Genomic DNA, 16,498 nt, shown 5'->3' on the forward strand with positions numbered 1-16,498 from the left:
GTCTATCCTTATGCCAGTACCAGGGTCTTCCAACTTCTTCTTTAAGTGTGTTTTGTCTGTTTGAAGACTTTTGCAGATTCATGGGAATTTGAAGATTGGCAATTCCATTTCTGCAAAACATTGGAATTTTGAGACTGTGTTGAATCTTTAGCCGGCTTTGGATAATAGTGTCATCTTTAACAACATTAAAGCTTCTAATCCATAAACATGGGATGTTTTTTATTTACTTAAGACTTCTTTAATTTCTTTTAGCAATGCTTTCTTGTTTCCCTTGTGTGAGTTTTCATCTCCTTCATTAAATTTATGAAGGTGTTTTAGTCTTTTAAATACTGTTTTAAGTGGAATTTCTTAATTTTCTTCTTGGATTATTCATTGATGATGTATAGAAACAACTAATTTTTCTGTTGACCATGTAACATACAATTTTGCTGAATTTGCTTACTTACTCTAGCAGCTTTCTGTTGGATTTAGATTTTCTCAAATTAGCGAAGTGTGCAGCTATTATTGCTTAAAATATTCTTTCTGCTCCATGTTCTCTCTCTTCCTTCTGAGATTTCCATGCATGTTGTTCTGCTTGTGGTGTTTCCCTTTGGCTCAGTTCACTTTTCTTTATTCTTTTTTTTTTTTTTCTTTCTACTCTCCATGCTGGATAATTTCTATTACTCTGTCTTGAATTTGCTGATTCTGTCTTCAGGGTGCTCAGATTTTCTGTTGAACTCCTCAGTTGAACTTTTCATTTCAGTTTTTGTACTTTCTAGCTCCAGATATTTTTGTTTTTTAAATAATTTTTTTCTTTATTGAGATTTTCATTTTATTCACACTTTTAAAAAAATTTCCTTTAGTTGTTTGTCCATGTTTCACTACAGCTCTTTGAGTATATTTAAGATAATTGTTTTAAAGTCTTTCTAGTAAGTTCAGTGTCTGGACTTCCTTGGGGATAGTAACTGTCAATTTATTTTGTTCCATTAATTAGACCTTACTTTTCTGTTTCTTTGTATGCCTTGTGATTTTTTGTTGTTGTTGTTAAAACTAGATACTATAGTGTAACTCTGGAAATAAGAGGTTTTTTGTTTTTTGTTTTGTTTGGTTTTAATTTCTCTTTCCTATATTTTACTGTTTTTTTCTTTCTGGTCATTAAAAGCTGTTTAGTGACTTTTCCGCTGTTTTCACATTAGACTCTGTTTTATGTCATGTGTCTCAGTGAAGGGGCTGTTGCCTAGGTTTTCGTTCAGCTAGTGTTTTGACAGAGTTTTCATTGAACACCAAAACCTAAAAACAAACAATAACAACAAAACACCTCTTCTTGTTTCTACTTTTTGGCCCTGTGCTAAGTCCCTCCTTAAACACTTAGCCAGGCTTGCACTGAGCTTTCAGATCAGCCTGAGGTGAAAACTTATTCTCAGGTATTTTCAGAACATGAATCTTGCCCTCAGCGTGTGTGAGGTTCCAAATCACTCTTCATTCACAGGTGTTTTTGATTACCCTGATTTCCCAAGGAAAAACACTCTCTGGCTTTCCTAAGCAGGCCTTGTTGATCTTTTTGTGTATCGCAACTGAAATCTCTTGCTTCAGGCGTCTTACGGATTATTTTGCCAGCCCTGTATTGTCTTTGGGCAATGCCCAGCCTGACTGAGTTCTGAGTTCAACAAAACAGAGAAAACCACCTTCTGGCAGTCCTTCATAACCCCTGGAAAGTTTAGAATAGACCTACACAATAATTTGTGAATAAGGTTGCTTGGAAACAGAGACCAGAGTCCCACATGTCTCCCAAACTTCTCCCCAGCTAGGAAGTGGGCATGGCAAGGGCAAGTAAAAATTCCACAAAGCTTTCCTACCGTTTTCAAGTTGATTTTTTTCTTATTCAACATTGGCTTTGTTGCTATAAATCTATGACTGCTTTCCATATTTCTGGCAATTCTAAGAATTTCTGCTTGTTTTTGATGTTTTTGTGGAGGAAGAGGAAGTTGGACTTGCTTTATGCAAAATTTTTCTGATATCACTCACCCCTACCTATTTTAATAAATAAAGTCTTGTCAGAATACAACCATTTCCATTCACTCACATATTCTCTTTGGCTTCTTGTATGCTATAATTAGTTGAATTGTTGCAACAAAGACCATGTAGCCTACAAAACCAAAATATTTACTGTCTGGCCCATTACAAAAGTTTGCTGATCCCTGCTGTAGGCTATTGAAGGCCAGAATTAGAAAAAGCCAAATAGAGAACTGCTTGTGTAGCCTTTTTTAAAATTCTTTTTTACACCTTCAGATTTAATGAGTTTACATTTACTGAGTGCTTAGAAGGTACCAGAGATTCTTGATTTCTTCCTTGAAATTTTACCTGTTTTATGATTAAAAAAAAGAAAAAAGAAACAAACTGGAATTCAGAACACTTCAGAAATGTTCCGGCTCAGCAAGCTAGTGAATCTTAGGACTCAGATTCAAACACAGGTCTGACTGATTCTGGAGCCAAGGCTCTAATCAGTTTAATCATATATTTTAGATAAAATTGATCTGCCTGCATAACACTTGACCTGTAAATCAGTTTTGCCTATAAAGATATTATTACCATGCCAATTTATTTCAGAAGAGCTTTGGTATTCAAAGCTATTATCCCAAGTGTCAGTCAGAGACAAAAGTGAGCCTGTAATGTCATCACTACTCCCCCATTGAGCAAAGAGGTTTAGAATGACCAATTTACTTGCTTGGTCTTTATTAATCTGGGCAGCCTAAATACGATATTAGATTTAATCATAATAATGAGCCTTCTGTCTATAGTAGTGTAGATAGGGGTTATGGTGTGTTCTTTAAATCTCTAATGACATATTGTATACAGTATAGTTGTATTATTTCAGATTATATTACATCATGTCAGAGTACAGACTTAACAAAGTACCTGCAAACCCCATGCTGGTCTGGCCAGATGTGGAACCACCATCTCCGTTATCTCTACCTAAAGTAGAATAAATTGTCAAAGAGTCCTCAAATACAGCTTTCACTGAAAGAGATGGAACTTCTCAGATCATCAGTGACTTTTATAAGGATTTTTATGACATCATTCTTCCTTAGTAAGCCATCAACGTGATTAGTTTTCTATTTGCAACTCTATTATGGATATTTCATAGCAATTTTGAGAAAAAATATAATGAAGGAAAAATGAGTGAGAATTATTAACATTACGCACTTTCCATAGTCATTAAGTTTCACTGTTTCGGAAGGAAATTTAGATAGTAGCAGCGTAACTAATGGACAGAGCACTGCATTCATAACTGGAGTGTGGAATTCTGCTCACAGTTCTGATAATACTTAACTTGTTCAATTTGGGTAAGTAATGACCAGTGTTTTGCAGGTTCTTCAACAATAAGATTACTGTATAAGAAGGTATTATCTCAGTACAAGATGTGCCTCATATGATTGTTCGAGTTGCTAAAGAGACTCCTCTAAATTAAAGGTGGCTCCCCAACTCCAGTGTTATGTACTTAGCCTTGTTATCAGACTCACAGCCTACGTTGTAACTGCTTATTTATTTGTCTGAGTTCTCTAGTTAGAAATTAAGCTTTTCAAAGTCAGTGGTTTTTAAATAGCATTTTCCTCAATTGCTTTTTTAATATCTGCTTCTAGTGGGCTCTCTACAAATATCTATCTGTTAAGGAAAAAACTAATCTCTATCATTCATTCCATTCTGAAACACACACACACACATACACACACACACAAGCAGATAAATGACAAATAGGTAGATAGTGGGTAGGTAGATGGATTATAACAGTTAATAAGGGTTAGTGTCTGCAGGTTTTATAACAGAATCAAAGTGTTTATTGTTGTTGTTGATTGTGTTTGGAATTAATTGGCATGACTGATCTCATTGACACTGGTATCCATCTATCTGATACTATTATCCCTGACATATGGTAACTAGATGTTTGTATGATTGTCTCCCGTTACCACTTCCCACCTCAGTGATCCTTAGTGATCTATTTAAATTAAAATTAAAAATGAAAAGTAATTTCCCCAAAGCAAGTTAATTATAAATTTGTAAAAGACAATTTTTTCCCCAAAATAACTTCACATGTCATTGAGCCTATATAAGTATAGCTTTATATCACAGACCTTATGTTCAAGTCTTAGTGTACAACCAGATGGACCTAATGAGGCAAAGAGAATCAGTCTTCCAAATATAATCATAATCCTAATTTCCTCCCAAAGTAAAATTTCAGTTTACACACTCTAGCTAAGTATGTATTTACGTTAGATGAAGTATACATTGGTCATTTTTCTTGTTTACACTTGTATTGGGGCTCACCATTGTTCAGGTAGTTTGTCTGAAGGTCCTAAAGCATCTGTGTGTCTCACTAAACCTCCTTCCCCTTGGTGACGTATTTCACATTCGACAGCAGCATTTCCTTTCACTCAGACCGCTCAAGTACTCCTGTTTGTATATAAATGTTTCATGGTAATTGTCCCTTTTCCCTCTAAGGCTAAGTCATGGTTCTTTCTCTGCCTAGTTGTGTACATGTAGGAGGTGGCATAGATGTTCCTGCCACATGGGAGAGGACAGGCAATGGTAAAAAGTTCCCATAATATTTTTTTTCTAGCTGTGAACTAGTGATGTTTATTTTCTTCTAAATCACAAAGTGTGATTGTTGTAGCGCTGCTTTGGATGCCTACTTTCTTCTTTTAAAAAAAAAAGGAACAGAAAACAACAACTACAAAAAACTAGATTGACATGGATAGGCAGTTTCAAGTAACAATAAAAAGTAACTTACTGGCCTTGACATCTGTGGTTTGTAGATTCTAGTCTCTAAATTCTCTAGCTTCTAATGTTTATGAGGTAATGCATGTAAAGAGTTCACACCTAATTTATACTAACCCCATCATCTATCATAGAATGTGCTTTGAACAGAGGTAAGAGTGCATTGTCTGTGTGTAAATACACTCAAATTGAATGATGCTGCTTTACAAAGCAGTTTTTACAGTGTAGCTCTTCCATCACAATATGCTCTTTTAACTATGCAACTCCTGCAGAGATAAAATTATTATAAATATTATTTTCTACACTTGCATGTACAAAGATGGATTGCAGAGAAATGCTGCTGTTCCTCAGAAATCGTATTTGTAAACAAAATTTTTAGATTAGACAAACGAAAGTTAGTACACTATGGGATAATTTTGCTTTGTTTTGTTTTTAATCAGTGAACAGAGATGATTAGCTTATTCAGTAAGTCATTCAGAAGAGTGTTAATATCAAAATTATTATAGTGTTTGATTTGTTCAAAACTCAGTTCCCACAAAAAAAATGTCGAAATCCTGACAACTCTGAGGGAAACTTAGTATCAAATACATATACTGTTTCTCCATTTGCACAAGAGAGCTGATTTGTAGAAAAGTTAAATGTGGAATTTTATAAATTAAATGTGTTTCATAATAATTTCTATAACAAAGATTCTCTTGTGGCTTCTAGAAAGAAATACCATAAATCTAAAATAACTAAATATCTGGAGGGCCAAGAGAAATTTGTATTCTCTTTCATTTTTACAGCTAGGGAAAAATAGTAAGAACTTGAATAATTTGGAGAGAAAATATCCATTGAGATAATGTTTTATAAAATGAAATATTGATTTAAAATAAAACAAATGGATGCATTTTTAGATGTGTATGTGTAAGGATGGATACTGTGGATGCATGAGGGCTTTCCTGATTAAACCACAGCTGGTAGTCCTGATAAATGTAATATTTGCAATGTTTAAATGTGCATGGTCAGAATTCATTCCTGAGCTCATATTATGGACAAGTTTCATTTCACATTTGGAGGCATCCTGTTGTTTGGGGAACTGGAGAACAAACAGCTGTATCTGTGAAGTATCTGTTTACCTACTTTACATCACATTGTTTGAGCTGCCACATGTAAATAATGTAGACATTAAACCGACTGGCATTCTATCTACTGCAATGGCAGAAAATATCTAGGAGGTAATCAGAGGGGCATATGCATACCTGCTAAGTAGCCTTGCTCTCCAGTAGTCAAGCAAGTATTGCTGAATTTGTTTCACTCCTGAAAAATCAAGCTTATATTTGAGCTACCGAGTCCAATAACAATCAATTCTTTTCTTTGAGGACTTGAGGCAATTTACATAAATTAACACATAATACTATTAAGTCCTTTATTGTTCCCACTTACAAGCAAGGAAACTAAAGCCTGGGTTATTTAAGTAACAAAAGTCACAGTCAGTCAGTGACAAGAGTCCAAGATTAAACATTTGGTCTGGCCCCCAAACTGTGCTCTTCAGAGAAAAACATTTTTGCGTAGTTATAAATCTGAGTACATAGAGTCCACAGTGAGTTCTTTGCTGACCTCAGGAGGTTCCAGGCAAGCAAAAATTTGTCTATAGTTTTATCTAAAAATTTTAAAATGATGGACAGTTTGATGGATAGATATAGAGATATAGAGATAAAAATAAAATCCATTAAATTAACAGAAGTGTAATTTGGCATACAGAAGAAGAAGCTCCTTTTTTTAAAAGTAAGAATTTTGTCATGCAGACATAATTATCTAAAATAAAAAGACTCAAATCTATTTTTTAAGATAGACGTCTACTTCAGGCTGCTTACAGATCTAAATTGGATCTACATCTAGAAAAGATGAGATATATTGTTAATTGAGGTATTTCTAGCTCACAGTAAGTCCAATATGGAAGCCTTTATGTCTTTATATACAAAGTGAATCCATTTGATGCATAGAATAGCAGCGTTGAAGGTGGTATTCTGTTAATACAGCAATAGCTAACTCAGAATTTAATGGTGACACTTTAAATCCTTCAAACATTTAAGAGTAATTTTTGTTGTTGTTGTTGTTGTTGAATTGCTTTTTCAGGCCTGTAAGGCACTTGAGCATTCTCACTCTAAATACAATTATCTTCACTTTTTTTCAACCTTTCTGTCAAGGGTTTTTAAATGCCTTTCTCTGGTTCTTTATGCAATGTAGGTGACAACACTATTTTATTTTCTACTTGAGTGTTCTGTAAAAGCTGAATATCAGTCTTCAAAACACAGACAAACATGCATATACACATACAAACACACACTGGCCCTTTTATTAAGTTTGTTAATTTGTTCACTTGACTCACAACAGGGTACACACACACACACACACACACACACACACACACGAGTGAATGACTTTTGTAAAGTGCTGTTTCTCATTTGTATTTCCTTTATCTGCACTTGATTTTTTATGGATAATTTTTTCCATCTCTAACACTTATTTTAAGAAAAAAAGAAAATAAGTAATTTGGATAAAAGATCTAAGGTCTGTTACTTTGAAGGGTTTTTCTCACTCAGAATATGTACTAGCTGTTTCACTTCTTACTTTTACAATTGTTGGATGTGATTGTCTGATAATCCTACAGATCTTCAGGGGAAAGTGGACACCATATATGTATTTTTCAGATAAACACCATTAGGAAATATAAAAGTGTTTCAGAGTGAGTTTATGTAAGTTACGACTCTTTTATTAGGTCAGTTTTAACCTCAGGTTGTCACATGAACATTACAGTCACTAAGTATGACATACTGAAATGCCTACTGATGGAGTTAATAGGTAACAAGCTCCTCTCTTACTTTAAAATCACCAAAATTAATAATATGCCATCACTATTCAGATTCCCAGTTGGCTGCTTCTACCACACCTCCTCTTCTCCACCATGCACACACACACACACACACACACGTGCACATTTACCTCACAAATACACTCTCATGGGTTTATCAAAGGTAATCCTATTGCTTCCACTCATGAAATCCTTGAGTGAAAATAACTGAGTAAGAAAAATTGTTGTGTTATTATTAGCAATTAGCTCATGAATGAATTTGGGAATGATCTGCCTGCATCTTAAAAAATAATTAATTTTAGAAAATTTATCCACCAAAATATGGAGTTGATAACAATAGCCTATCACAGAGTGTCCATGAAGATTAATGGTAGAATATATCTAAAAAGCCTGATGTGATAATTATAAAGACTCAACTTACGCTGAATCTTTACTCCTTTTCCCCTTTCAAAACGCAAATGATATGCTTTTAATAATTGCCCACAGCATTGATATTTTGTAAGTAATAACTCATAGTACTTATTACCAAGACTGATTCCTGGTTTGGTCAGTCTTATTTTACATTTCAAAGTTTCACTTGGATTTCTTTCTTTCTTTCAACTTTGTTCCATAGAAGATCCAGTACCCTGCATTAAAACACTTTGCTATTTGGAAAAAAGTGAAATTATCTGGTTATATATCAAGGCTAGTTTTGTTCTTTTACGTATATAATACTTGACTATTTAGCAATTTACTTCAGTTATTAAAATGTATTAATCAAATTATCTAATTATACTTCCTAGCAGCACTAAATAGTGAGATAAGAGTCAAGAATATTATTTTTAGATCTGTCAGTAAGTTCAGTCCTTGGGGACAATTTATTTATTCTCTTCACTTCACTCTTCCTTAATAATTTAGCATTGCTTTCCTAGATGTGACTTAACTTTAATGCACAATTTGAGACTTCATGGGTTCTATTCTCAAATTGGAGGAAATAATATAAAAAAGAGAGGAGAAAAGCCTCCAGGTCAGAAGGCATCTATTGCCATCTCAGAGCAAGAGTAGGAAACTGAAATGCCTACATTGGAAACAAGAATTAAAATGAAGGAAGCAACCTGGGTGTGAAAAACAATAGCTGAAGCATGACAATAAATGATAAATGTCACTCTCATCACAATTAAGGACACTATTGAGTTAAGGACACATTGAGGATAATTAGAGAAAACAGCCTGCCTGACCATGATAGCAGCTGTTAAGACTTACAACTTTCTTTTGAGAAAATAAGTAGATATTCTGCTTTTTCAAGATTTTTGCTGACACTGCCATTATTATGTATCTTTGTTAGTTCTACCTCTTAAAGTAGCATTGAAAATAACTGATAATATTCCTGCTTTAATGTATTTAAGTATCACATTCCTGTCCCCCCACACAAATACCCAAATCTTTTCTTCATTTATTTTATAGATATGGTTAGATTTTCTTCACCATCCAGATAGATCTCCCCTGACATGATAAAATCATTTTATGTTCTTCTATTGTAGAGCCAGGACAAGTGCAGAAGAACTAGTAATTTACCACATATTGCAACTGCTGCATGTAAATAATCTTTGTCATGGGAAATCTCTGATTGTTCAGATTAAGTCCTGCATCTGCTAATTTTTTTTTAAATTTTCTGAAACTTTATTTACTTAAAAGTAAATGCACCACAATCATTGTAAATACACCATTAGCATTTTTAAAGCCTGCTCTGTTTCTCTTCTTCCTGTTTCATAGGCTCATCCTGAGCCACAGTTCCACTTTCTTTTTGTGAGTAGAATAAACATATTTAAAAGTGATAGTAATTTTTGCTTATGTCTGCAACTCCATCCACAATAAGCAAATGGTTCCACAATTTTCTCAATGAACTGGATGCCTTTTATATCAGTTCCCTACACTCCTGGAGGGCCATTGGTGCTTTATATTATTTGTCTGAGGTGACATTCTAGTCTCCTCTTCTGTTGTTCATTCTAAGTGCACTTGCTGTTATCTCAGATTTGGTCGTGTTGTCTGTTGCGTGACTTCCTCATCTCTGCCCAGGCTATTTAGATGCATATTTTCTGGTAGACTATCTGCTTCTGCATTTAACATTTGGATGATGTAAATTACTGAGGAGGTGAGATGGAATGTTGTGTGACAGACACCATTTTCTCTTACGGAGTTTCCTTCTCAAGCTGTCAAGCACAGTACAGTTCAGTGCAGTGCTAACAGCTTCTGTTCTAAGCGCACATCTAATTGGGTTCATAGTCCACATTAGTTTAAACAAGTTATTTAACCTCCTTAAGTTGGCCTTCCTACTTTATAAAGTGGTAATGATAAACCATCTACCAGACAAATTTGGCATGAAGATTTTAATAGTACTGTACCTAAGACAGTACTTAGTGCACTGTCAGTGTCTGACATATAATAAATATTCCCTGATCTTGGTTCCTGCTGTCTTTAGTATTTTCACCGTCAGCTTTCTACATCACCCCTGGAAACTGTGGATTTGTCATCTACCACCGCCGTCCCATAACGAGAACCTAGAACATTCACCCTTACCTGGTTCCTATATCCTAGAGCCCATAAATATAGGAGGGGAAATTTTTGCAGTAGTATTCAAAAGATTTGGAAGCAAACTGCTGTTCCTTCAGTTTGTAGTTTAGGGTTTTTTTTAATCTGACATTTTGCTTCCTTAAAAATATCAAAATTGCATACACTCATAATTTATGCTGAAAGTATTTATTCAGGTAAAATCAAAATTTTCATCCCATGTTTTAATTTAATTAAACTGCTATTGATAAATGTAATCTTATTAAATATTACTTCTCCAACTGAAGAGAAAACCTAGGAAGTCAATTACAAATGAACCAAAAGTGAGAAATTTCAAGCAAGAAAAATCATTTGTGTTCTTGGCAAGATGCTAAGTGGTAGGGAATAGAAACAAATAAAACATTGTTCCACTAGTAATTCTTCAGACCTTTGCTATTTGCTGCCTCTTTGTCTCCCTTGATTTTGTTTGCTCCCTAATGTCGGTATGAAACCACATGATCTGTGGTCTTCCCTTCTACCTTTAGAGACAAATGAAAATCATCAATAAAAGCCTGCTAAAAACCATCTTTTCCATCATTCTTTACATCAAGGCAGCTGTCAGCCACAACTGAGTGCTCGACAGGCCACCTTTTGGGCCATCTGATGTACTGTAGTGATGACGTATTATTCTTCCTTGTAATAACTGTTATTCCCATGCTCCAAACGTCAAGTATTGAACTAGACACAGGCCTGCAGTGGTCTCATCAGTTATACTCTTGTGCTTGGCAGTCTTTAGGTGAAAGTTCCCAAACAGAAAAGAGATATCTGTCATGCAACACTTTATTTTACATCCTCAGTAACTTACGCCATTCACAGTTGGTAACATAAGTGACTGTGCTGAGCGTAAACAAGTGGATTTTCTATTTCAAAGGTACAGCTGTGTTTTTCCTTTGTATTCAGTACTTAGCAGGTGGTGTTTTCTAATCATTTACGTTCAGTTTTTATTCCATCATGAGAGAGAGCTTAGAGATGTGCAGAGTGACATTTGTAGTTAAATAATAAATAAAGATTGTTCTGTACACTTTGATTAGTATCGCATTTAATTTGGGACCATGGAAACGGAAGTGTGTGAGGTGGGGCTGAGCCCTGCCCTCAGGAATTCAGAAGTCATTCAACATCATCTAGGAGTCTTTGTCTTGGTTCTTGTCACTTGTTAAGAAATGATGAATTGGAGCATGCAGTCAGTAGAAGTGTTCATGACACTGTCTGCATTTAATAAAACCAAGTAGCGATTAGTAAACCTCTTGTGTGGGAAAGCTCTGAGGATGGTGCAGAAAATGACCACAGCATCCATAACACAAGTTACAGGGTCTCCTCGTATAGTCCAGGATTTATTCATAATCAAAGATACTAGCTTTCTCATCCAATGGTATCAATTAAAGCCATCTTTTATACTTCCTACATTCCATTCTCATTATAAAGAAAATAAAACAGACATCATGCTGAGTAAGAAGGATTCTGTGTACCAGCTCACTGCCTTATATAGGCCATGTTTTCTTTCAGTTTCCTCTTTTAAATTCTGGAGTATAAACACATACATAAATTTGAATTTGCCTCCTACTTGTGAATGTATGTGTACAGGGAAAAATGGGAAAGTGTTTGTAAGGAGATCTAAGAAAGGGCTGTTGACCTAAAACAAATAGACTGCCAGATGTTTCTCCAGCAAAGAAGGGTTTACTCAGGATTGTCAGAGAATTGCAATTCAGAAGTTGCCCATGGTGAGCTACGTGCTAGTCCCTGCAGGGCAAGGGAAAGATTGTGCTTTTATATAAGATAAAAGGAAGTTGGGAGGGCTATGGTAAACGAAGAATCCATGACTTTTCATTGGCTGAGTCCTTGCCAGGAAAGAAGGGGAGTTGGCTTTCTTTAGGTTGGGCTCTGCTACCATCACAGGGCATGAGAGTTTCCCCTCTGAACTATGGACTCTATTTAATTAAGACTTCTGATTATTAATATTTTAACAAATTAATCAATTTATGAAAAACTTATGAAATTTATGAACATTTATGAAAAAAGTGAGATTATTGCCTTTCCTTGGAGTTTACTTTCTGTTTCTTATATCCTTCCAAACTAAAAGGACTATTTCAAAAATTTTGGATGGAGTTTCGGCTGAAAGGAACTCTAACAAGTAGGATGATCCAGGAGTATACCCAAAGCAAGAAGGGGATTTTGAAGGCAGCATAATCAGTGGAAGAATTCGACATATGGCTCAGAAAAGAAGAACGATTCAGAGCTGGAACATTAGTACTCTTAACAGATTAGGTTAGTCTAAAACTGGGGGAGGATGACTTATGAGACTAAACACAATAAAGAGTAAGAATAGGTGACAACAAATGATACATAATGAGCTAGGTCAAGAATTTTAGGACAAATCCACCAAGAACTGTAGTCAACCAAGAGTTTCTGTCTATGAGTTACTGGCTATGTGTTTTAAAATGAGGCAACCAATTAAAGGAAGTAGGCATGATTTGACGATACTGGAAAAATGCAAGAATACATTTTCATTTGTTCAGTTATTCATGGCTTTATTCATTCTTCAAAAGACTATACACGTTGATGTTTCAGAATGCTAAGCCAAATGGGGTTAATTATAACCACACAGAAGCCTCATATTAAAATGGAAATGGAATGCATTTCTGCTGAAAGAAGTTTTTTAAATTAAAATTTTTTTTCTGTCTTTATCAGGAATCCACTTGAAGTCCTACATTTTCTCCAAATGTTAGCAGCCTTATTTACATAAGCACCCTTCTCAGGTTTTTTAATTAAATATTTTTATGTTGGTAAAATACCCTCTTTCACACTCTCTATTTCCCTTTTCTCAAGTAGAAACTATTTTCTTTTTATCTTTTTCTTGATACTGTGAAGTGCCCCCCTAGGGGAAAGTTAGAGAGTAATAATTCTATGAATTTTCTATTTGTTACAGGAGCTTTGGCAGTTTAGGACTTTTAAATGAGGGATCATGCATCCAAGTAATTAAAACCTTGAGCTCAAGCAAGTAAAAGACTTTGGTCAATCTTGTCCCAGTTACTTATGGCAAGTTCTCTGTCCTTCCCAAGATTTTTTAGATCTTTAATACTGGACTAGTAATACTGTGTACTTCATATATTTGTTATAATGATTGGCTGAGTGTCTAATAGTGCTTATGTTACAGAATCTGGACCATAGTTAGTGAGTACTCAATTAGAATTAAATATCATCATCCCTATTGTTTATATGGTGCTAGGCAATGAAAGTGAATTTAAATAATTATCATTAACATTAGTAAGCATGACATGTTTTGAAGAGTCAGGAATTATGTTTTCTTAGCAGTATTTTTCATTCACATTGGTAAAACAATTTTGATTGAGGACAATATGTACTGTATATATATTCTTAAATTTACATATATATATAACTGTGCTGATATATTTTGTACATCAAAATATGCAGACATGGAAACTATTTAAATAAGATAAAATAAGAGAGAGAATGAACAATACAGCCAAATGGATCATCTCACAGAGAAATAAGGATGTACAAACCACCCAGTGGAAGCCATGGGCAGCAAGATAGTAAATAAATTCTCCAAAGGCCAAATATTCATTCCTGTATTACTGTCTCTTTTATGAATGATTTTGGTTGTACATTATGTGTTCAGGTGACAGTAGAAGGTGGTAGAATTAGAAGAAAATGGAAAATTCATTGTCATTATAGTTAAGAGTTTATGAATAAAGTTATTATTAAAATGAAGATCTCCATTGTTAACACAAGTATATGCAGTGTCTCACACTTATTTCTAAAATAGCGCCACATCAAAAGTATTTAATGGGATAAAGTGACTACACTCCCAAAGCAGTGGGAGTGCTTTTTATGTATCATGTCAGCCTTAGAGAATATTTAATTGTTAATTGTAAATGATGTACCAACAAAAAATCATCAACCCTACCTTTTGGATTTATTTATGCAAAATAGACTTGTGTTAGAGAGTCTTGAAATTGATGAACCTGTTCTATATAAAACATGAGATGATCAGGATAGTGTATTCTGAGGATTTGAGAGTTTTGAAAATTCCTCACCAAAATATGAGTGGGTAGTACTTGTGTGCTTGAATCTGTATACCCTGAGATACGTGAATTTCTTCACTACTTATCAAAAATATAAGGAGAAATACAAGAAATGTAAGGAAATTTACCTGTCAGTTGGGAAACCATAAATGAAGAAAACCACATGAGTAGTTTATATAACAATAACTGCAGTGAAAACCATGTTTGTCAGCAACATGTAGGAGGCACTGAACACAATATAAGCCACTGAGATCATATTTTATCCAGTAATTTCTGACAATTACAATTAATGTCAAGTCATTTGCGGTGTGAATTAACAGATAATTAAGAATAAGACTAAAACCTAGGAGGCTGCATCTCTTGTTCCCTCCACTTTAGAGACGGCTTGCACTCTGTGGAGTGTGTACCTACTTTTACCTTAACCTAAGCACCCAACCCCTACACCTTGTGGCCTTTCTTCTACCTTCTGAAGCAGCCTACACTCTATACAGTATGTATCTCTCTAAATAAATCTACAAAAAAAAAAGAAGAAAGAAAAAAGACTAAGACCTAGGAAAGTAAAACCCCCCTTTAATTCTGAGATCAACTCTGATTGCTACAATGTTAAGAGATAGTCTCTTTATAGCTACTCACATCACCTCAAAAGAAGAATAATCCTGTGAACTTCTCAAAGTTCAACAGCCTCTTTCTTCAGTTAGTATTGGAAAGCATTTATGGTTGTTAATGAATAAAAAAAATTCTCTAAAGACAATTGTAATCACTAAAGACAACAAAAACTTTTTGAATACCATTGATATGTAAGGATGCTAATCTATTTTTTATTAGAAATCACTTGGCCACCCCAGCATGTATTATTTTCTGTGTAGTTAATATTTTAATAGGCTCTTCAGTTGATAGGAGAATATGCAATGAATAGATGTCTTCCTTCAAAGACATTTTTATTTAGTTGGAGAAATAAAACCCAAGAAAATGACTAGAATCAAATAATTTTGTGAGGACTAAATTAACACAGATCTAAAATTCTGATAAATAGGGAAAGACTTTCTTGAGGAAATAATGTTTTGAAAAATCTGATAGAAGTACAGGTGGTGGCTGAGGAAAAGGAAATTGAAATAAAGTCAAGGGCATTTGCAAAAGTAGACATAATTATAAGGCAATATTACTTTGAGGTCTGAGGATCACATGGGTTGGCGGGAGCCCAGTGACCATTTCAAGAATCAGATTAAATGAAATGAATGAACTTTAGCTTCTCAGGATGGATGGACAAAATTATGTATAATTTACTGAGGAGACATTGTAGGTTCATGGGCAGGTTGGTAAAATGAAAAAAGGCAATTCTCTAAGATGACAATAATAATTGCTAACATCTACAGAATGCTTTTTATTCTAATGACATGCATCTACTAATTTAATTCTTACAAACAGCATCCAAGAGAAATGCTATTATTATGTTCATTACATGAAAGAGGAAATCTGGAAGCAGAGCATAATCATCATGGCATACTGTTTCTCAAGCCAGTTATTGAAAAGGATTAGGTCAGGTATCATTGCAATGAATACAAGTAGAAGGTAAAATAAATCATTTTCAAAAAGGCATCACTCTTAGGTAAGAGGAAAAAGAATACTTAAAGAAAAAGAACAAATGTGATGTCTTCTTCTTTTAGCCCAATATGGTAACACCACCACCACTAAATTACTGTTGCCTTTTGGCATGGTAGAATGTCCATCTATTCATACAGAGAGCTGGGTGGAGCTCAAATATAAACAAGAAAACATGTGGCAAGCATGAGTTAGCTAGAAACTGCCTTTAGGCAGCATCCATTCCAACTCTAAGCATATATACAATGAACCAAGAAAATGGCAATGATGTGTAGGCTGTAACACATGAAGTCTCTAGAAGAAGGCTTGGATGCATATGAGAAGGAGAGCAAGAGGTTCAAAATGCAGAAGCATTTTGGAAGAGGAATCTTTTGATTATTCTTATTCCCCAAATGGTGATCTACTAATCTTTTATATTTTATGAGATCATATTCTTAAGAAACCGAATTAGGATTTCTTAACTAATAGTTAATGAAGTAACTTAATTCCTAATACAATCTCCATTAAGTAATTGGGTAGAATATTTCAAAGGTGTAAAACATTGTTGTTCTGGTTCATTTAGTCATGATTTTCATCCCATGAATATAATTAGCAATGAGATTTTAAAATAGGAAGCATGCACTTTATTTAGTTTCCCTCCTGTCTTGGTTTAAAGTGTTATTTC

This window comes from Camelus dromedarius, chromosome 8 (genome assembly GCF_036321535.1).
Source record: "Camelus dromedarius isolate mCamDro1 chromosome 8, mCamDro1.pat, whole genome shotgun sequence".
In the NCBI taxonomy this organism is placed as follows: Eukaryota; Metazoa; Chordata; class Mammalia; order Artiodactyla; family Camelidae; genus Camelus; species Camelus dromedarius.